General features: G+C 46.0%; 1 long non-coding RNA gene across 1 annotated transcript in view; it reads right to left on the bottom strand.

The window, feature by feature from the left end:
• The window catches only part of LOC144767905 (uncharacterized), a 210204-nt gene that overhangs the window by 173874 nt on the left and 12506 nt on the right, over window positions 1–23824 (bottom strand). The window contains exons 3-5 of the long non-coding RNA XR_013598382.1: window positions 22811–22928; window positions 9976–10045; window positions 3775–3944 (exon numbers count right to left, since the gene is read on the bottom strand). This is a non-coding gene — a long non-coding RNA (uncharacterized LOC144767905). The remainder of the gene's footprint in view (window positions 1–3774; window positions 3945–9975; window positions 10046–22810; window positions 22929–23824) is intronic.

Raw genomic sequence — 23824 nt, 5'->3', positions numbered from 1 at the left:
TTAATCTTATCATGAAAATATAGATATCAGTCATATGTTAAGAAACAAGGGTGAGTAGAAACATTTTGGGTGGAGTAAAATTTGAGACATTAATATTGTGATTTTTTTGGCAATTTGTTGATTTTTGCAAGCACTAACACTTCTCTGTGTAAAGTAAAGATCTTGCGAGTTATGTAACTTTCACGTACTCAAATTGTGGATTTTGTTGCAATTAAAAATGTTCAAGGCCTGAAATTTCTTTGGAGGTTGCATGTGGGCAGCCTAAATTATCCTGCAAGAGTTTCTTGATGAATCCTATTGCAACTACAATATGTGCTCTCTCATGTAAAGTCAGGTTGTTAGAAGCTTTTCTGCAACTCAAGATACGCCTTACTTTTCACCTGGTGTGGATGCATTTCTCATGTTTAGTGAGATCTCCTTTCTGAGTAAAACGTTTATGGCTTTCCCCTCCTGTATAAGGCTTTAGTCCAGTTTGAATTCTCTCATATGAAGTGACATTGTATTCGAGACTAAACCTTATCTGACATTCAGAACACACATAAGGCTTTTTTCTCCCGTGTGAGTTCGCTCTTGACAAGTGAGAAGTAATTTGTAGCCAAATCTTTGCTTGAATTTCGAGCACTCATAAGGTTTTTTTCCCAGTATGGGGTCTATCATGAAGCAGACAGTCTTTCAGATTCAAGCGTTTATGGCATAAGGATTTTCTCCTGAGTGGAGTTTCTCATGGTGAGATAGCGTTTTTCTCTGCAGCTTTTCTGGCATTTAGAGCACTTATAAGGTTTTTCATCAGTATGGAGTCGCCAATGGTTAGTGAGGCTGTGCCTATCAAATAGGAATTTCTGGCATTCACCGCATTGGTAATGTTTTCCCCCTGTGTGCGTCTGCTCATGCAGAGTGAGATTAAGTTTAAAATTGATGCTTTTCTGGCATTTGGAGCACTGAATTATTTTGATGGTGTGTTTTCTTATGGCGCTTGTAACCATCTCTACCTCTGAATCTTTTCTGACATTTAGAGCACTGATAATTTTTTTTCTCCAGTGTGGATTCTCACATGTTCAGTGAGATGAGATTTATGGCTGAAACATTTTTGACATTCGGAGCACTGATAAGGTTTTTCCCCAGTGTGGATTCTTATATGCTGAGTGAGACTGCTTTTGTCACTGAAACATTTCTGGCATTCAGAGCACTGATAAGGTTTTTCCCCAGTGTGGGTTCTTATATGCTGAGTGAGATTGCCTTTTACACTAAAACATTTGTGGCACTCCGAGCACTGATAAGGTTTTTCTCCAGTGTGGGTTCTTATATGCTGAGTGAGACTGAATTTGTTTATGAAACATTTCTGACATTCAGAGCATGGATAAGGTTGTTCCCCTGTGTGGGTTATTGTATGTTGAGAAAGACTTCTTCTGTCTCTGAAACTTTTCTGGCATTCAGAGCACTGAAAAGGTTTTTCCTCAGTGTGGGTTTTTATATGCACCGTGAGAAGGCGTTTTTCACTGAAACATTTCTGGCATTCAGAGCACTGATAAGGTTTTTCCCCAGTGTGGGTTCTTGTATGCCGAATGAGCCAGCTTTTTTCACTGTAACATTTGTGGCATTCAATGCACTGATAACGTTTTTCCCCATCGTGGATCTTTCTATGCCGTGTGAGACTACTTTTTATACTGAAACATTTCTGGCATTCAGAGCACTGATAAGGTTGTTCCACAGAATGGGTTATTGCATGTCGAGAAAGACTTTGTTTGTTATAAAACCTTTCCTGGCAATCAGAGCGCTGATAAGGTTTTTCCCCAGTGTGGAATCTCAAATGTGCAGTTAGAAGTGATTTAAGTTTGAAATGTTTTGGGCATTCAGAGCACTGATAAGGGTTTTCCCCAGTGTGGATTCTTATATGTTCAGTGAGTCTGATTTTGAAACTGAAACATTTCTGGCATTCAGAGCACTGAAAAGGTTTATACCCAGTGTGGATTCTTGTATGCCGAGCGAGCCTGTCTTTGCCAATGAAACATTTCTGACATTCAGAGCACTGAAAAGATTTTTCCCCAGTGTGGGTTCTTATATGTTCAGTGAGTCTGATTTTGTAACTGAAACATTTCGGGCATTCAGAGCACTGAAAAGGTTTATACCCAGTGTGGGTTCTTGTATGTCGATTGAGACAGCTTTGGTCACTGAAACATTTCTGGCATTCAGAGCACTGGTAAGGTTTTTCCCCAGTGTGGGCCATTGTATGTAGAGTGAGTCCTCTTTTGTCACTGAAACATTTCTGGCATTCAGCGCACTGATAAGGTTTTTCCACAGAGTGGGTTAATGCATGTCGGGCTAGGCTCGGTCTGTTACAAAACCTTTTCTGGCATTCAGAGCACTGATAAGGTTTTTCCCCAGAGTGGATTCTCATATGATCAGTGTAATAAGATTTACGGCTGAAACTTTTTGGGCATTCAGCGCACTGGTAGGGTTTTTCCACAGAGTGGGTTAATGCATGTCGGGCTAGGCTCGGTTTGTTACAAAACCTTTTCTGGCATTCAGAGCACTGATAAGGTTTTTCCCCAGTGTGGCTTCTCATATGCTCAGTGAGATAAGATTTACGGCTAAAACTTTTTTGGCATTCAGAGCACTGAGAGAGGTTTTTCCCAGAGTGCATTCTGTCAAATTCTGTGAGATGAGATGAATGGCTGTATCTTTTTAGGCACAGGTAACTTTTTTCCCCAACATCGGTTAATTTGCCCGCCCAGATTGAGGCGGGCTTGAACACTGAATTTGTTCTCACAGTCCGTGTTTTTGTAAGGTGTATTCCTAGAGTTAATATCTCTACATTTAGTTTTCTCTTGCTTATATGCCACGGTAAGAGTGAATCCGATTTTAGAGTCGGGCTTGTTTAGATAATGTTCAGCATTTATCTCTAAAAGAAATTGTGTGTAATCTTCTTAACTCTTGAATAGAGCAAACTATGTCAGGAAACAGCCCTGTAACACCTGTCGAAATGTTTCTAGCAGATAATAGTCTTTAGGTTATAGCCTATCCAGCAATAACTTATTTTGTGACTGAAGTTTTTCTCAAATCTATTTGTATAGGTTCTTTGTAATGCAGTGATAAGGTGTTAGTCTGATATTTAATGATTAAACTGATAAGTACCTTTTTGAACTGACGTAATGGCAGTAACTGAGGGTGTTCGAACGTGCACAGTACTATTGTGAATCACCAGTCGCAGAACATCAGTTCCTTTTACCCTTTCTGTTTGATGTAAGGTTAAGGTTTGTACTTCTGAAGACGAGGATTTATTTAATTACCTATAGCACAACGGTGCTCGTTTAATCCATTTTTATATTTAACAGTTTTACATATCACGCATGCACAGCAGAATGTTGACGCGATTTACATAGAATTACAGAACAGTACAGAATAAAAAGGAAACAATCTGAGATGGTCATGAACACAATAAAGTGGTGAATTTTTAAGGTTTTCGCAAGAGTGAGCAGAGTGGGTCTTTGTATTCTATCCAGAGGCAGATAGTCTCAGACTTGCGTAATTGGTTAAAAACGGTTGTTGAACAAAGGTGATTTTCCAATCTTTTGGTTGTTAAAATGTCAGCTTCGGAGTCTTCTCTCAGCGAATTTTCTTTGATGGTTTGCAGAAGAAACCTTTTTTTATAGCGTTCTTTTATGCAATGTGTGCTTCCTCTTTGGAATTACATGATGTTTTAGATGAAGGTTATTCTGTGCACAGATATGGCTTTGCTCTGGGTTAATGAAATGCTAAATTAGAGACTTCACTTACAGGTATAGTACTTTCCTCAGCTCCAACTTCCTCGCCACACCTAGACTTTGGAAATTGTTTAAACGTAGAATGCTGGATGTCCTTCAGTTTTTCAAAATAATCCTTCTTATGGCACTGACATTCAGTTGCCTAGTGCAAATCTTGCTTTCTTCGTCAGTAATTTCAATCACCTATAGTATTAAAATTAAATAGTTAAAACATGTAGATTTCCAAAAATATAATTTACAAGCCAAATCAATGCAGAATTTTGAAAATGTTAAGCTGTTTTTCAGACAGAGCAGAGTGTAGAATGGTAGCCTGAGAGTACGTGGATGTAGGAGTGAGGATTTGTAGAATTTTCAACATTTTATTAAGCTAACAAAGGATACATGCACCCTATGGACTTTTGACATAAAATCCAAAAGGCAGAAATTAAAGTCATATGCACAGGCACCAAACAGATATTTAAAAAAGGATACAATTAATTAATTTGTAATGTAGATTTCTGGGACGGGTATTTCCCCTCCATGGACAAAAGGCATTTTTCCCCTGCCCTGAGTTGCCACCTACTTGTACGTGGTATCCTGACTTTGGAGTTCTGGTCTCTGCCTCTCGCAAATCTATTGTGTATTGCGAGGACTATGCCTAGACCAATCCCTCAACTATGGTTCAGAGTATGAATCAAGGGCAATGAAATTAAGGCGTACTTTCATGTGTTCATTTTATTCCACCTGATTATCAGTTGTTAGGTTTTTCTGCACCTGGATGTACCGGGTGCAGAAAAACAGGACACAATTTTTTTCCATATAGGAAAATTAGACTGAAAAGACGCACAAGACTCTGGGTGCAGCAAAAGCAGCGAAGACTTATGCTGTTTTGTACTACCTGGGGGAAACACACAATTTTCCCTCTGTTAGAAATTTCGCTCCCCTTCCCTCCCCTGCTTAAAACTAGTGCTAAATAAAAGCAGAAATACACTATGAAATAGTGAATGGCATGTGGTTTGACAGGCAGAAGAATCTGTTCCACGTGGCAACTCCCCAGTCAATGGGGTCAAACTTGTGACTGCACGTTACTGGGGTAAATCTACCACAAGGTAAAAAAAACAATTACATGATATTTTTCTGCCACATCAGTACTATGCAACTTCTAACAAGGGACTATGAGAGGTCTTGGACCGGTCCTGTGACCTGTTACCAGATAGAGCGGTGGTGGCAATGCACCCTGTTGTAAGGATCAATAGCCTGATGTGATCTTTGCATCATGGTCAGTGGAGTGGCGTCCTACTGACACACACATGTAATGCTCCATTTCTATGCCTGTGCACAGACTTTGCGCTAACATCAAGTGCGTGTTTAGGGTATCGGTGTGCGTAGCTTAAATACAATGTGAGAGTGCGACAGAGTAAACTGCATCTCCTGCCTGCCAGTTGTGTATGCAAGTGGGACCATATATCCCTTTTTATACCCTAGTTCAAAGTCCTCTGTTACGAAGGAATAATGTGCTCTACAAAGTACTCAGGTGCCTGCTGTGCCACCAGGGATGGTGTCAGCCTGACAGTTTATCTAAGTTGAAGGGACATCACCTGCAGGCTGAATTACTTAATGGAGAAGCTGTGTACCTGTCCTGCGGAGCCTAGAAGCGTGCCTGCCTGGTAAGAAAGGGAAGGGAGTTTGACTATCCAGCAGGAGGACAAGGCTGTCCTGGAAGAAGCAAGGTCCAACACCTCCTCGTTATCTGTAGGGCGGGCCGGAAAGCCATCCAGCAGGACCAGCTAGTCTGAGGGACACCCCCCCACAAGACTCTCGCAACAGTTCAAGGCAGAAAATAATACTCTACGACAACGTGATTGTAGAGGCCCAGTTGGACGATTGTTTGCTGCCAACCGGCCCGTTCAAGGTTGCATTTGCCAAATTCCGAACACAACAGAGTCTGAATCTACTGACTTCCTGGAGAGCCTGAGTCGGGCTTTTAGCTGCTGAATTTCTGACTACTCTGTGTCAGAGGCCCATGAGGGACAATAACTACTCCAGTGTCGAACACCCTGTCTGAGCTTACGCCTGTGGTCCAGCCGGCCACAGTGTGGGCTCAATTGCTGACGGTCGGGCCTCCAGAGGGGCTGCACTTACAGACAGGCCAGGTGTGACTGCTATCTTGGGACTGCTGATCTTCAGACGTTGAGTCCGTTGCTCACTTTGCCACTGGATTCAAGCAAGCCTGGCTGAAGACGGCTGGAATGCCAGAAAACGGTCCTAGGAAGCTTGATTCCGTTCCAGGGAAGGCATGGCTTGGCAGTTCGGGCTGGACTGTTCCCATGAGGCACAGGGTCAGACTGATTTGCATATGGCCATGTCTGAACTGGGGTGGCAGAGTGGGCTAAGGAACGGTGATGGATTCAACCCAGATATGTTGACTGGGTGTGAGTGTTTGATTGGTTAAGATGCTCTGTCCATCACAAACCCCTTTTGTACCACTTTGTTCGCCATAAGTTTGCAGGGTATGCTCAGACGTGAGTCCCTTGCTCACTTTGTCACTGGATTCAAGCAAGCCGGGCTGAAGACGGCTGAAATGCCAGAAACCGGTCCTCGGAAGCTTGTTTCCGGTCCAGGGAAGGCATGGCTTGGCATTTCGGGCTGGCCTGTTCCCATGAGGCACAGGGTCAGACTGATTTGCATATGGCCATGTCTGAACTGGGGTGGCAGATTGGGCTAAAGAACGGTGATGGATTCAACCCAGATCAGTTGACTGGGTGTGAATGTTTGATTGGTTCAGATGCTCCGTCCATCACCACCGCCTTTTGTACCGCTTTGTCGCCATAAGTTGGCAGGGTGTGCTCAGACGTTGAGTCCCTTGCTCACTTTGCTACTGGATTCAAGCAAGCCTGGCTGAAGACGGCTGGAATGCCAGAAACCGGTCCTAGGAAGCTTGATTCCGTTCCAGGGAAGGCATGGCTTGGCAGTTCGGGTTGGACTGTTCCCATGAGGCACAGGGTCAGACTGATTTGCATATGGCCATGTCTGAACTGGGGTGGCAGAGTGGGCTAAAGAACGGTGATGGATTCAACCCAGATCTGTTGACTGGGTGTGAGTGTTTGATTGGTTCAGATGCTCCGTCCATCACCACCCCCTTTTGTACCAATCTTCAGGCAACTGCAAAGAAAAGACAGAGTGGGTGCCCTACTGAATGCAGCCCTACAACCAGGACCAAAGTGCTCCACAAAAGCCTGCTGGTGGGTCACTGCTCCCTCGAGTGTTCGGTGTGCCATTTAAGTGCCGGGAAACAGGAAAGAGACCAAGACAAGACTGACTCATCCTGTGGAAGGATAAGACGCTTACGAAATACAGTGCACATTAGTGAGAGTGATTAGACCAAAAACACAAAGTCTGCAAATATAGAGTGAGTAACATAGCTTGTCTTGTCCTGACACTCCCTGGCCAAATCACACTACATAAAACTAGATTGCCCTTTATCGAAGGCAGGTAGTCCTCCCAAGGTTCTGGAGGTCGCTGGGCTGCAAGACGACTTGACTTTTGGTTCTGGATCATCCAGGGATGCAGACAGGACAGTAGGACTGGGACCAAGACAATAGTTCTCTGCAGATCCTCACCAGCAGAGAAGGCTGCAGTGCCCTTAGGTCGCCAAGAACTGAAATTCATGGTCTGGGGATGACACCTAAAATCTTGATTTAAGGGTGTTACAAGGGAGTGACAGGTAGAGGCTAATGGGCACCTTTCCTGGGGTGTCTATACCCTCTATCATGCCCACCTCCTGTGGGAAGGGGACATAGTCCTAGCCCTGATTGGATAAGTCCCATCATCTTCAAGAGGGTGGGCACTACAAAGTGTACTTCACCTCGCCTCCAGCACCTGAGGGATGGAGTTAACAGAGGGGGCGGGGGCACACCTCCTGTTGTATCTAAGGTTTCCCACCTGTCCTTGCGCCTAAAAGGGGGTGAGGACAGGAAGATCGCTTGCTCCCTCTAACAGGAGAGGCTGGGGTCGCATTACCAAGGTGGCAAGGCCTTTGAAAATCCTTACCACAGATGGCTTCCCCTGACTAGGGGGAGGTGTGAGCACCTCCACCCAGGAAAGGCATAGTTATTGACCTCGAAGTGCACAGGCACTCTCTCCATGAGGACAGAACACTGTCTGGTGGTAGCAGGCTGGCTCAGGCCAGTCGGTGACCACACTAAGGAGTGGTAGATTTTACGGGACCCCTCTAAGGGGCACCCTGTGTGCAATTTTTTATAAATCGGACACTGCAATCAGCGCAGGTATATTTCCTAGGACAGCGAAAACTATACAGCAGGTCTTGCTCACAGTCTTTATACTGTGACTGCCACTACTGAACATAAATCTTGAATTTTTAAACCAGGGCCAGGATCTGGACAGGAGCCAATGAACAGGAGGGAAACTCACCAGATAATAGAAGTCTTCTGTCTTCTCACGCACTCAGAGAGAACAATGCCATCCCATGTATTGTATGACAAAGAGCCCACAACCCTCAGTGAAACACTCTTCTCTCAGATGGGATTCGTTAATAAGAATAAAATGAACCAAACGGGTCCCTGGGGACCCCACAGATACACCGTTCCTACCAGTACCATAAATGCTTGGGGTCCCGCAGGTACACCTAACAGTGCTACAAAGGCTTAGGGGGCCCTACAGGTAAACCTTTCCTAACCCAGTGCTACAAATGCTATGTGCTCACTGCAGCATGACTGGGCGCTCTAGGGGCGCAATTAAGATGCTTGGCATTCATCTACCCTTAGCTAAGCCACGTGATAAAGGCAGTCGATCAGGATAATTCTCCTCGATCAGAAGTAGCTCTCACTATCGAAAAGGTGAAGACCCTGGTATAACACAAACGCAGACTTGCGGTTAGGCTCTACCAGGACATGCAGTAAACTATTAATTTATGTATCTGTAGGATTAGATTGCAATGCAAGTTAATTCTTATGTCACTATTTTCCGCACACAACATACAAGATAGATTCCTCACATGCATACCCCTGATGAAGGGGGAACCCCCAAAATGAATTGGGGCAGACTGAATTTTAATTTACTTGTGGAACAGTGGATTTTGAAAGTGATTCTATGAGAATAAATATGCTTAAACTGGAATACAAGTGGATTTGCTTCCAAGGGATGCACTTTTACGGGTACAAGCTGTGGAGCAGGAGACATAGACCAGATCTAGTCTGGCGCTATATAAACAACTGTAGCCACACACATCTACCTTCTGGCACGCGATGAGTGGATTACATAAATACTACAATAATGAATGAAAAATACACGGCATGCATAGACAAGGTTTGCTATGTAACATCTGGACTCCTGTAAACCTAAACAAACACTAGCATTCAGACACTAGGGACATCACCTGAAGCTCGTAAGATTTTCCTTTTGTTTGGTATCTTGTTTTTGGGAGGTGGGTTTTTAGGATAAGCTATTTTTGGGTGCGTCTGGGGGTGGGGTGTGTCAGGTAGCCCCTGTGGTAGACGATGGGATAGAGGATAAGGAGTGCCTTGCCATCCCTTCATATATTTCTCCCCTCCGATATTCACAGTCCCCTTTTACCGGTTGTCCGCTTTGCTGTCATCAAGAAGTGGAGAGAGGGGAATCGGCAGGCGGCCCCTTTAAGCCGGAGCTGAGGACGGACATCAGAGGATACACACTTGAAGAAGGCGGGGGCGGAGAGTGCGTCAGGTTGGTCAGTAGTTGGTCCAGCTACACGCGGCATGGGAACGCGAGGCGTAAAAACCAGCGGGGAAGACCGGAAAGACAGAGAAGGACTAACATCTTTACGAGAGAGAGAACCGGAGCCCAGGGGAGGTCACAGCTTGTCAGCGAGCAGAACACCCGAACCTGGCGGAGGAGGGAAAGCCGAACCAGAAGACCAGACCTCACTGAAGGACACGGAGTCACCACGCCATGGCCCCGAAGGGACGTGGCTCTTTCAGGTGCGTGGGCATCTACGGGGCTTTTGGAAAGGGGCTAAGTAAGAGAGGGACAGGAGGGGAGGCTAAGGGGTGAAAGGGAACCAGGGGGAACCAGGGAAAAGGAAATAAGTGAGACGGAAACAAAGACAAGAGCAGAAATCATCGGCTACTCTTTTTCTTTTGGTTGCTCCAACCTCTACACCCTCCCTTGACATTTATGCATAGCTATTATTTATCCCTCACATCCACCCTTGACTAAACCATAAAGCAAAAACACTTACCTGAGTCTTTTTCTTCTGTCTGAGAGACGACGGCGGCTGAGGCTCACCTAAGGGACTAAGGAAGAAGACCCTGTGGGAAAGAAGTATATAACAGAGACAATCAATCATTGTGATTTCCTGTAATACTAATAAAAAGTGCACACCAAGAAACTATTCAATGCAGTGTGCTCCCTCTTGACCGACTCTTCTACAATGGGGAGCTACATACTTTCCCTACAGGGAATGGGAGACAGACACATAGACACACACACAGACACACACACACGGGAAAGCATAGTAGGAAAACGCTATATACAGTTTTTATATGCTTGCATATGTACATTGTTTTAAAAGATGGTGGAACTATTTATTCTGTTCAATGTGCTTATTTTGCCAATTACTTTTATCTGCTTCTATTATCATTGCAGTTCGGGCTGGACTGTTCCCATGAGGCACAGGGTCAAGACCGATTTGCATATGGCCATGTCTGAACTGGGGTGGCATGGTGAGCAAAATAATGATGGATTTACCCAGATCTCTTGACTGAGGATGAATGTTTTGATTTGTTCTGCATTCCGTCCATCAATTGTGTGTCTTTTGCTCTATTATCATTGCAGCACATAAATTCTATACAAGAATTACGATGGTTCAATAAATAATGAAAATGCTAATGTTATGTTATTTTAATTTGATATCGCACACAAATTACCCCTAAGCAGAAACTACTTCAAGGAGAAATTTAGGATTGGTACGTAGAACCCCTCAATCTTTGTGAAGTTGAAAGAAAGGCTCTTGTATAGTTAATGCCTGAAGTTCATCAACTCTCCTTAGTGAGTTTATCGTCATGAGGAACTTTCCATGGTAGGAATTGTAACAGACATTTGTGCATTGGTTCAAAAGGCAGGCCCATTAGCCTTGTAAGGACTATGTTTTTAAGTTCCACTCTGGAGCAGGGGGAATACTTGGCGGTATAACCCTTTTTAATTCTTCCATGAAGGCTTTAATCACTGGTACTCTGAAGAGAGATAGGTGTTGTCTATTTTGCAAGTGTACAGCTACGACTCCCAGGTGTTAACAAATGGATGTGTAAGTTGATCCACATTACTGTAAATGCAACAGTTAACAAATGATGTTCTGCACAAAAGCATCAAGATGATTGATATTGTTGTTGTTACAATAGGAAACAAAACGTTTCCATTTGCTGCATAACATGCTCTAGTGCTGGCTTACTAGCTTCCTTGAAATTATTCATATAGTCTGGTTGTAGTTGTAAATAACCAAACTCCACGACTTCAGGAGCCAAATGGCTAGGTTGAGTTCTCTGGGAATTGGATGTCTGAATTCTCAATGGCTCTGAGTGAGGAGACAATGTGTGAGATGTAGCTTTTGAGGTGGAACCACTGAGAGTTCTAAGGATGAGAGTACCAAGGTTGACGAGAACATGTGGGGGCTATTAAGATCAGTGAGGGACATTTGTCTGAGCTTCCGAACTAGTAATGGAATTAGCAGGAGAGGCAGAAATGCGTAAGCAAATATCCCTGACCAAATCATCCATAGGGCATTGTCTTCGGATGCTGGGTGTGGGAACCTGGATGCAGAGTTTGGGCTTTTTGTGTTGTGCACTGTGGCAAACAGATCTGTCTGTGGAAAACCTCAGTTTTGAACGTAGGGAAGGAGAACTTGGGGATGAAGTTCCCACTCGTGTACATGCTACCTGTGTCTGCTGAGCAGGTCTGTAATCTGATGGTCTACTCCTGGGAGGTGTTCTGCTAGGAGATAGATTTTCTGGCGAATCGCCCAATCCCAAATGCTTTGTGAAGGTGCGACAGCTGGAGAGAGTGAGTCCCTCTCTATTTCTGTAGGTAGTACATTGCTGTCATGTTGTCTGTGCAAACTAAGACAGTCTTGCATACAAGTTGGGTGAGAAAAGCTGAGTGCTATGAACACTGCTAGAAGTTCCAGGTAGTTGATGTGGAGACGTTTGTGTTTGTCTGACCGCAGCCCCTGGACTTTGTAATGTTGAAGATGGGCACCCCAACCGGTTACTGTGGAATCGGGTCTATGAAAGGCCGCCCTTTTGCTAAGTTTTGAGGGTTCCACCACTGCAGGGAGCGATGGTCCCCGCTGTCTACCAACACTAGGTCGGGGTCGCAAATTGAAAGGCTCATTAATATTAATGAGCATCCCGCAATTTGCGAGCCCATTGGGAATGCCAGCCCTACCAGGGATGGTGGCCTGCTGGGCTCAGCTGACCACCATGTCTGGGACTGCTTTTTAATAAAGCAGCTTTTTTTTTTCCTTTCTTTTTTTTAAATGCAGCCGGCCCTTAAAAAATATTTTTAGACACAGTCGCAAAGTGGAAGGGGTACCCTGGGGACCCCTTCGAAATTGCGACTCCATTACCACCCTATTGAAGAGGGTGGCCATTTGCAAGTGTTTTGTGACCGCAATTGTGGTCTCAAAACATTCACACATAGCATTGCGGACGCAATTAGGAAGGGAGTGCCCCTTCCTAATTGCGATTTGCAATTCTTAAATAGAGAGTTGCAAAAAAACTGCAACTTGCTATTTTGGAATTGTACATGGCCAACAGTGATTTTGCATGTGCAAACGGGTTCAACGCAGGATGCCATAATTCCCAGCAGTTGCATGAAGACTCTGGCTGGTAATGATTGATTGAGTTGAAATTGTAATAGCGTGGCCTGGATATTGTGAATCCTGGCTATATTGGGAGTGGCTAGAGCATTGAGAGTGTTGATGGAAGCTCCCAGATAAGATTGCACTTGTGCCGGACACAGGTGAGATTTTTGTGCAATTATTGTAAAACCCAACTGGTGAAGTAGATGTACTGTTGTCCGATTGTGTAGTGTCCTTGGTGAGAGAGAGGATGATCTGGGTGTCGTGGGCGTAGGATACTATACTGAGTCCGTGCTGTTTGACGATGGTGACAAGGAGGGCCATGTAGATGTTGAAGAGCGTGTGGCAGAGCGACGATCCTTGAGGTACTCCACAGTTGATTTCTGTGAGTTTGGAGAGGAAGGGTGGCAGTCTGATTCTTTGGGTTCTGCCGGTGAGGAAGGAGCAGATCCAGTCAAGGGTGGTTCCCTGTATGCCAGCGTCGTGGAGTCTGCCGGTGAGTGTGCGGTGGGAGACGGTGTTGAATGCCGCAGAGAGATCGAGTAGGATCAGAGCTGCAGTGTGCCCTTGGTCGAGCAGGGTGTGGATGTTGTCTATGGCAGCGAGGAGAGCGGTCTCGGTGCTGTGGTTGCTGCGGAATCTGGATTAGGAGGGGTCGAGATGGAGTTTTCTTCGATGAATTTTGTTAGCTGGGCATGGACGATCTTCTCTGTGACTTTGGTCACGAAAGGGAGGAGGGAGATGGGTCGGTAGTTCTTGAGGAAGGTGGGGGCGCTGAGGGATTCTTGAGCAGGGGTCTGCCTTTGGAATTGTTTCCTCTATATCCTCCTCTGTAGAAACCTCCAGAGGAAAAGGATTGGATGTTACCTTTGTAGGAGGAAGCATTTGAGCCTGAGGATGTTGTTTTGGACCCTGCTATGTAAAACGAGCGGTGAAAGGAGCCCCTATTGGATGGGGACTGGAGTGCTCCAATGGATTTTGCTACTTCAGTGTCCTTTTTCTTCTTTTCCAAGGCTTGGTCAACTAAAGGACCAAACAGGTGTTCTTTGTCAAAGGGAGTGTTCAAAACGGGCTGTTGAACCTCAGGCTTAAACTCTGAGATCCTAAGCCATGCACGCCTTCTAAGGAGAATGCGGGTATTGATCTCCCTAGCTGAGATCCTAAGCCATGCACACCTTCTGAGGAGAATGTTGGTATTGATCTCCTGAGCTGAGATCCTAAGCCATGCACCCCTCCGAAGGAGAATGCTGGTATTGATCTCCCTAGCTGAGATCCTAAGCCATGCATGCCTTATAAGGAGAATGCTGGTATTGATCTCCCGAGCTGAGATCCTAAGCCATGCACGCCTTCTAAGGAGAATGCTGGAATTGATCTCCCTAGCTGAGACCCTAAGCCATGCACGCCTTCTAAGGAGAATGCTGGAATTAATCTCCCGAGCTGAGATCCTAAGCCATGCACGCCTTCAGAGGAGAATGCTGGAATTGATCTCCCGAGCTGAGATCCTAAGCCATGCACGCCTTCTGAGGAGAATGCTGGTATTGATCTCCCGAGCTGAGATCCTAAGCCATGCACGCCTTCTGAGGAGAATGCTGGTATTGATCTCCCGAGCTGAGACCCTAAGCCATGCACGCCTTCTAAGGAGAATGCTGGAATTGATCTCGCGAGCTGAGACCCTAAGCCAGGCACGCCTTCTGAGGAGAATGCTGGTATTGATCTCCCTAGCTGAGACCCTAAGCCATGCACGCCTTCTAAGGAGAATGCTGGTATTGATCTCCCGAGCTGAGACCCTAAGCCATGCACGCCTTCTGGGGAGAATGATGGTATTGATCTCCCGAGCAGAGATCCTAAGCCATGCACGCCTTCTGAGGAGAATGTTGGAATTGATCTCCCGAGCTGAGATCCTAAGCCATGCACGCCTTCTAAGGAGAATGCTGGTATTGATCTCCCGAGCTGAGACCCTAAGCCATGCACGCCTTCTGGGGAGAATAATGGTATTGATCTCCCGAGCTGAGATCCTAAGCCATGCACGCCTTCTGAGGAGAATGCTGGAATTGATCTCCCGAGCTGAGACCCTAAGCCATGCACGCCTTCTGGGGAGAATGCTGGTATTGATCTCCCGAGCTGAGACCCTAAGCCATGCACGCCTTCGGAGGAGAATGCTGGTATTGATCTCCCGAGCAGAGTCCCTAAGCCATGCACGCCTTCTGGGGAGAATGATGGTATTGATCTCCCGAGCTGAGATCCTAAGCCATGCACGCCTTCTAAGGAGAATGCTGGTATTGATCTCCCGAGCTGAGATCCTAAGCCATGCACGCCTTCTAAGGAGAATGCTGGAATTGATCTCCTGAGCTGAGACCCTAAGCCATGCACGCCTTCTGAGGGGAATGCTGGTATTGATCTCCCGAGCTGAGACCCTAAGCCATGCACGCCTTCTAAGGAGAATGCTGGCATTGATCTCCCGAGCTGAGACCCTAAGCCATGCACGCCTTCTGAGGAGAATGCTAGTATTGATCTCCCGAGCTGAGACCCTAAGCCATGCAGCCTTCTAAAGAGAATGCTGGTATTGATCTCCCTAGCTGAGACCCTAAGCCATGCACGCCTTCAGAGGAGAATGCTGGAATTGATCTCTCGAGCTGAGATCCTACGCCATGCACGCCTTCTAAGGAGAATGCTGGTATTGATCTCCCGAGCTGAGACCCTAAGCCATGCACGCCTTCTGGGGAGAATGATGGTATTGATCTCTCGAGCTGAGATCCTACGCCATGCACGCCTTCTGATGAGAATGCTGGTATTGATCTCCCGAGCTGAGATGATAAGCCATGCACGCCTTCTAAGGAGAATGCTGGTATTGATCTTCCGAGCTGAGATCCTAAGCCATGCACGCCTTCTAAGGAGAATGCTGGAATTGATCTCCCGAGCTGAGATCCTAAGCCATGCACGCCTTCTGAGGAGAATGCTGGTATTGATCTCCCGAGCTGAGATCCTAAGCCATGCACGCCTTCAGAGGAGAATGCTGGAAATGATCTCCCTAGCTGAGACCCTAAGCCATGCACGCCTTCTGAGGAGAATGCTAGTATTGATCTCCCGAGCTGAGACCCTAAGCCATGCACGCCTTCTAAGGAGAATGCTGGTATTGATCTCCCTAGCTGTGACCCTAAGTCATGCACGCCTTCTAAGGAGAATGCTGGTATTGATCTCCCGAGCGGAGATCCTAAGCCATGCACGCCTTCTATGGAGAATGCTGGTATGTATCCACCGAGCTGAGATCCTAAGCCATTTACGCCTTCTATGGAGAATGCTGGTATTGATCTCCCTAGCTGAGACCCTAAGCCATGCATGCCTTCTAAGGAGAATGCTGGTATTGATCTCCCGAGCTGAGATCCTAAGCCATGCACGCCTTCTAAGGAGAATGCTGGTATTGATCTCCTGAGCTGAGACCCTAAGCCATGCACGCCTTCTGAGGAGAATGCTGGAATTGATCTCCCGAGCTGAGATCCTAAGCCATGCACGCCTTCTTAGGAGAATGCTGGTATTGATCTCCCTAGCTGAGATCCTAAGCCATGCACGCCTTCTAAGGAGAATGCTGGTATTGATCTCCCTAGCTGAGATCCTAAGCCATGCACGCCTTCTAAGGAGAATGCTGGTATTGATCTCCCGAGCTGAGATCCTAAGCCATGCACGCCTTCTGAGGAGAATGCTGGTATTGATCTCCCGAGCTGAGATCCTAGGCCATGCACGCCTTCAGAAGAGAATGCGGGTATATATCTCCCGAGCTGAGATCCTACGCCATGCACGCCTTCTAAGGAGAATGCTGGTATTGATCTCCCGAGCTGAGATCCTAAGCCATGCACGCCTTCTAAGGAGAATTCTGGTATTGATCTCCCGAGCTGAGATCCTAAGCCATGCACGCCTTCTGAGGAGAATGCTGGTATTGATCTCCCGAGCTGAGATTCTAGGCCATGCACGCCTTCTAAGGAGAATGCTGGTATTGATCTCCCTAGCTGTGACCCTAAGTCATGCACGCCTTCTAAGGAGAATGCTGGTATTGATCTCCCGAGCGGAGATCCTAAGCCATGCACGCCTTCTATGGAGAATGCTGGTATTTATCCACCGAGCTGAGATCCTAAGCCATTCACGCCTTCTATGGAGAATGCTGGTATTGATCTCCCTAGCTGAGACCCTAAGCCATGCATGCCTTCTAAGGAGAATGCTGGTATTGATCTCCCGAGCTGAGATCCTAAGCCATGCACGCCTTCTAAGGAGAATGCTGGTATTGATCTCCTGAGCTGAGACCCTAAGCCATGCACGCCTTCTGAGGAGAATGCTGGTATTGATCTCCCGAGCTGAGCTCCTAAGCCATGCATGCATTCTGAGGAGAATGCTGGTATTGATCTCCCTAGCTGAGACCCTAAGCCATGCACGCCTTCTAAGGAGAATGCTGGAATTGATCTCCCGAGCTGAGATCCTAAGCCATGCACGCCTTCTGAGGAGAATGCTGGTATTGATCTCCCGAGCTGAGATCCTAAGCCATGCACGCCTTCTAAGGAGAATGCTCGTATTGATCTCCCGAGCTGAGATCCTAAGCCATGCACACCTTCAGAGGAGAATGCTGGAATTGATCTCCCTAGCGGAGACCCTAAGCCATGCACGCCTTCTAAGGAGAATGCTGGAATTGATCTCCCGAGCTGAGACCCTAAGCCATGCACGCCTTTTAAGGAGAATGCTGGAATTGATCTCCCGAGCTGAGACCCTAAGCCATGCACACCTTCTGAGGAGAATGCTGGAATTGATCTCCCGAGATGAGATCCTAAGCCATGCACGCCTTCTGAGGAGAATGCTGGTATTGATCTCCCTAGCTGAGATCCTAAGCCATGCACGCCTTCTAAGGAGAATGCTGGTATTGATCTCCCGAGCTGAGATCCTAGGCCATGCACGCCTTCAGAAGAGAATGCGGGTATATATCTCCCGAGCTGAGATCCTACGCCATGCACGCCTTCTAAGGAGAATGCTGGTATTGATCTCCCGAGCTGAGATCCTAAGCCATGCACGCCTTCTAAGGAGAATGCTGGTATTGATCTCCCGAGCTGAGATCCTATGCCATGCACGCCTTCTGAGGAGAATGCTGGTATTGATCTCCCGAGCTGAGATTCTAGGCCATGCACGCCTTCTAAGGAGATATTGATCTCCCTAGCTGCGGTGCCTGCTGCGTCTAAAGCACATCTCATTGAGGAGTTAGAAATGAGTTTCCCCTCTTCAACTAACTGCTGTGCCTTAGTTTTGTGTGAGTCTGGGAGATATTGGAGCAGTTGCTCCATCTCATCCCAGTGTGCCCTGTTGTACCTAGCTAGTAGGCCCTGTGTGTTTGCGATGCGTCAATGGTTAGCGGCTTGAACAGCTACTCATTTCCCCGAGACATCTGTAAGTTTGGATTCTTTATCTGGGGGAGGTGCATCCCCACAGGTTTGCGAGTTAGTTCTTTTGCAAGCGTTGTAGAGGTTCAAGAGGTAATTGTCCCTTAATAAACACAGGCTCTGATGGTGAGAGTTGATATTTTTTATCTACCCTTGGAGTTATAATACATGCCCTGAAAGGGTCTTTAAAGATATCATATGCATGCCTCATCATGCCTTCAAGCATAGGGAGTGTTTGACTTGACCTGTGCGTAGACTCAAGTGTTTCAAATAGGAAGTCCTCCTCTAATGTCTCTTTATGTGATGGTACCCCCATGATACTCTTCTGCTCTGGCAATGAGCTGTTCATAAGCCATATTATCATCTGGTGGTGATAGCTTTGCCGGGTAAAGGTCTGGCTCATTGTCTACTGGAGGCCAATGGTGTAATCATTCCATGGGTCTGCAGGCAAATGAGTATCATCATCACCTTGTCCACATCTGGATCTGGATGTGGAGATCCCTGAGGTATTATGTGTAAGGGCTCTTCAATTATTAACTGTGGAGAAGAAGGTGGCGACGGGGAGGGTTGTGGGGCAGGATTAACATGGTTAGTAGCCATGTCTGTCTTCTTTTAGGGAATCTTATCAGAAGTGTCCTCTCCAGGATGCTTGTGTTTCGCTGGATTTATGTCCAGTATCAGGATAAATTAAAATGTTCTTTTGTTTAAGATCCAATTTGGCCTTAAGAACGTCTAAAATTGGTTATGGAGGCTCGAGAACATTGTCCTCGGATTTCGGCTAGTCTATAGAATGTTTTGCCTCAGAAGCGAGATGGTGTTTCGAAGCGGAGGGTTTCGGCTCCAAACCAGATTTGTCCTGGAGCCTGATGATTTCGGATCTGAAGGTAATTTCTTCTGACTCGATCTGGAGCTGGAAGGCTTGACGGTTTGTTTTGGTGCCGAGCCGAGGGATGTGACGTTGGAAACATTGTCTCGGTGCCGACTTTGGCCAGAAGGCAGAGGTGGTGCTGTAGCCTTATGAGTTTTAGAAGAGGATTTAGGGGGCAAGGGGTCTTCAGTACTCACGGCACCATGTCCCGAAGGCACATCTTGGGACTTCAGATAGATTTCGAGCTCGGAATCGGGCTCTGGAATCGCCTCTTCTTCAACGGAGGACGCTTCTATCTCTTCTAGGTCAGATTCTTCTGCAAAGATATCCAGAGTGTTTTGAATGCTTTGGCTCTGCCTCTCTCGTCATCGAGCCTGATGATCGGGTAGAGTCCTATTGGACTGAAAGAACTTACAAGCGTCACAGTCTTCCTCCTTGTGCTCCGGAGAGAGACATAAGTTACAAACTTGATGTAGGCCAGTGCGAGGGTACTTGGCGTGGTACCAAGGAAAGAAATGGAATGGAGTCCGTTCCATTTGTAGAAGGCTGGCCCTACGTAGCCCAACGGTTGCCCACAAGGTTTTCTATCAATAATGGAGAGTTTGTCGATCAATCTGAAATGCGGAGAACAAAGAAATGCATACTGAAACAATACTGTTGAGGGTAGAGTGTATTGCTGCGCACCGAGGGGAACCCGAGGAACGGTGTCGGAGCACAGCAATACACATCCGAACCCGTTGGGGGTAAAAAACAATCTAACAATGGAGTCAATGACCATGTGCACTATCACTGAAAGGAGGAGTCACCTTACCTCGTGACTGGAAAGACTTCTTCAAAGAAAAACAACTTGCAAACATCTGGACCCAACACAAGATGGCAGGAGTATGCAAAGCATGTGCATCTACAGCACACATGCCTCGAACATAAGATTAATGGCCCCAAATCCCTGCTGTGGTATCTGGTCATGTTGTGGCTGAGTGTGCCATGTGATGTGGCAGGCTATAGTGCTTGGTGTGATTTAGTCATTTTTGACCAGGTGGAGTGCTGAATGGTTAGGCAATTTTTTATTTTCTTTGTTTTTGGGATCGTGTGATATAGTGCGATACCTACCGTATGATGTAAGTAAATAAATTACATTGCTATTATACGGGAAGGATGTGGGGGTGAGTGTATTTAGAGCCGAAGCCTTGCTGATTATATGCAGAATAACAGGTCTGGGAGGTCACTACTGACTAGGGCAGGTTAGCGGCTGCACAGGCCTTGGGCATTGATCCTATTGAGGATAATATGTGACGGGCCACTGGTGACTGGAGCTGGCTAACAACAACGCTAGCCTCTGGTATTCATTACAAGCAGGAATTGAGAAAGCATAACTGGATATACTGGTTTCTTTAATACCGATAATTGGTTACACATGAATGCCTCAATGTGCATTGATATATTACAGAACCAAATTACAATATTCTTATATTAATTTGATGGGACTGTTCGCCTTAATATGCCTGCAAAGTTACATGATTCTATTAGGGCCCAGAACCATTTTATTTAGTGATGTTCATCTGCACACTTTCCTGTATCTAGTAGTAAATTGAATATTTACAAACAGAAGTGTTATTTCCGAAACAGTGAATTTTGCAGCTTGTCTGTGTATCTTTTATCTGCACCTCACGGACTCCTCACATTCCTCTCGAGAGAAGATCCTGCCTCCTACTCATTAGTGTTGTTTCAGTAACTGTTTCTATCACGTGTTCATGTTTCATTGACTTGTATTAGGAGAAAAGTGCATAAAAATACATTGTGTAGCATTAGCATGATATACTCCAACTTGCTTTAGGGTGGATGCTCTCGTCCATTGCAAAGACAATTGTCACTTGTTAGTTTGCTTGGCCTTTTGCTATTTTTGCATTAAATGTATGATAGATTTGTTGGCCTCCCGGTGTGTTGCGTTTTATTTTACATAGCACAAGAGATGACGAGGAAAATACAGTCCAGTATACACATTCTTCATATAAATCAACTCACAGTATACTGGTCTGGAGGTTCAGTCCCACAGACATTATCTCTAACTGAACGCAGGCACGCTAGATGCATGTGCTTTTCAAACCAGTTGCCCTCTGATGCGGCGTCCTCGCTATTGGATAAGTCAATATGTCCTGAATTTTAGGAGGGTTACCGTATCTAGTGCACTCTGTTAGGCAGTGCTCACCTGTGGTTGTAAGAAGTTAATAGGCACCTTATCACGTATGCACGGTGCAGGGCTTTGAGTTACAGAGCTCCTCACATGGTGGAGAAGATTAGGTCACATTAACCCATTTTCCCATATTTGGTCCTGATGAAATGTCAACAGATTGCTCCATGACTACACAAGGCATGAAAAAAGTTGACATGAAGTATAGACCCCAGCTTACCACATTTGTACACAGTGATAGGGGCCATTAGTTCCTCAGTTTCTCTGCCACTGTTTTTAATCTCAACATGGACCAGGAAGATCACATGAACTATATTGCGGCAACTGGTCGATAGCTGATCTTATATTCAGACTTCACCAATCTCACATCTTATGACACAACATCCTCTGACCTACTATGCTTATCCGGCGTACTTCTTAACCCCTTCCATGCTCATGACGAGCTCAGCTGGTCATGCAGTACACTGCTTGTGTGCTCATGACGAGCTGAGCTCGTCATGAACAATGGGATTCAAAGATGTTCAGCACCAGGAAGGAATTGCTGTAGCATTGATAGTGTTAGAAGATCTCCGACAAAATCCCCTCTTGTGGTACCCGCCCGGCATTGTAGCGCCGACCTGGTGAAGAGCATAGCCCAATGATGAAGCATGTCACCTTCAGGTAAGTGACCGCAACTTGTCTTAAAAGCACATGCTTCCTAGGGTATCTGCGTTCAGTTACAGAGGATCTGGCGATTATCTCCGACTGGATGAAGGCTAATTGCCTTCAACTAAATGCCAGCAAGTCTGAGATTCTTCGACCAGGAGCTTTGGTCCAAGCAGTGCTGGCCTGAACATCTGAAACCTGCCCCGCTTCTGAAGGAGATGGTAAAGAACCTGGGTGTTTGGTTCGACTCCGGTCTAACATCCGAGAAGCAGACCAGAGCTGTTGCTGCTGTTTGCTTTGGCCTTCTGAGAGGATTGAGGCCTTTGCTTGGTCTCTTTCCGCCCAGCGTTCGCCAAACCATCATGCAAGCCTCCATTCTTGCGAGGCTTGACTATGGCAATGCCCTATACTTAGGGGCCAATAACGCCTGCCGAAGGTTCAAAACGCGGCATCCCGCATGTTAGTGGGACTCCCAAGATCCCAATCTGTTGCACGAGTGCTTCTGAAACTGCATTGGTTGCCGATCGAAGCTCGTATTCAGTTCAAGGTGCTGTGCACTACGCACAAAATCCTGAAACAGCAAGCCCCTACTGGCCTATCTGGCCTGCTGAAGTACTATTTGCCCAGGGGCACCTTGCGCTCCGTAAACCACAGTTTGGTCTGTGTCCCTCGAGTGAGGAGGGCAAGGACGGGGGGTCGCTCTTTCTGTTTCATGGCAGCCAAGCTTTGGAATTCTCTGCCAGTTAGCATTCGATTGACCACCAATCTTTTGCCATTTCGAAAATCATTAAAAACATGGTTGTTCCCCACTCTGTAATCTCCCATGTTTGTAAGCCCCCCTGTTCTCGCTGCCGGTTCTGGTTGCGCTGGGACGCCTCGTCGCTGGGGCAGCCATGCGCATTATAAATCTTGTATAATTAAATAAATAACTAAATAATGTCTTTGGGACTGAACCTCCGGAACAGTATAACTGTGTTTTATTTTAACAAATGTACATAGCAGATATTGACCCTTGCTTGTTTCACAAAAATGATCGGATACCTGCCTCGGAGCGCACTTCTTACAGACGAGTATGGGGTTTTCATGTTGCTGCTACAAGCTCCTTACCTGTGTGAGTTATCGGGAATGATGCAGGGGCAGACCCAAACCAGCCACATGTGGAGATCAATGACAAATACCGAAGAATTAACAGAGCTTCCAAGCTGGTGACCATTACTTAATTGACCTTGAAAATAAAATACACGTTTTTAGTATATCTGATGACTCATGACCATAAAAAACAAAGGTTATAAATTCAATATTGTGTCAAATACTTAAAAAATGGAACTGGATGTGCTGAATCGGATGTTGCTCCAGGTCATGCGTGACACCTTCCACCACTATTGCTTAAGGGACTTGTAGTTTTGTTTTTCTCATTAAAAGGATTGTCTTAAAAGTCCCATTGTTCTAAGCGATGTTGGTCAAAATCAGAGGCCTGAGTGAGGGTGAAGCATGACACTGCTCTGCTTAGCAGTGAGATGAATGACAGTTCCACAGCCCTTCCATTCTTTGACGACAAAGAAAGTTTTATTGCAGCTTGTGTCACTGAAGAGATAAAACCCCTGGGCGTGTTTAATTAACTACTGACAAACATGAACAATCAAGAACATGAGTTTCTGGAAAACTATCAAGCACCCAATCAGAATCAGCCGCCCTAGACACCCAGGAATTCTTGAGGTTTTGGAGAGGATGAATTGCACGTGGTATAAGAGGAACACTACATCGACTCAAAGCTCATTTCTCAGGGATGTACTGAACTGCCAGGCTCATGGCACACTTAGCCAGCTCTTCACCTCCTCCTCCTCAAACTATTGACCAGCTATCAGGGCAAATGAGTCTGCAGCAAAGCATCGCTGGATTGGTTCCACACCGGACCAGGCAAGGTGGTCAACTCCATACTCCTGCAAGTCAGCAAGCACTCTGGTCGAGCCAGTCCTAACCCCACATGAATGTTCCCCATCAAAACTATTTTAATGGTACAAAGTTATGTTTCTGCCAAATGATTGAAAGGTTTTACTATGAAGTGCTGAAAGAGAAATCATGAAGTTTTTCAATATTTCAGAATCTGTCACAGTACACAGG

This window comes from Lissotriton helveticus, chromosome 1_1, assembly GCF_964261635.1.
Source record: "Lissotriton helveticus chromosome 1_1, aLisHel1.1, whole genome shotgun sequence".
Classification (NCBI taxonomy): domain Eukaryota; kingdom Metazoa; phylum Chordata; class Amphibia; order Caudata; family Salamandridae; genus Lissotriton; species Lissotriton helveticus.
This window is presented reverse-complemented; position numbering and strand designations above follow the sequence as displayed.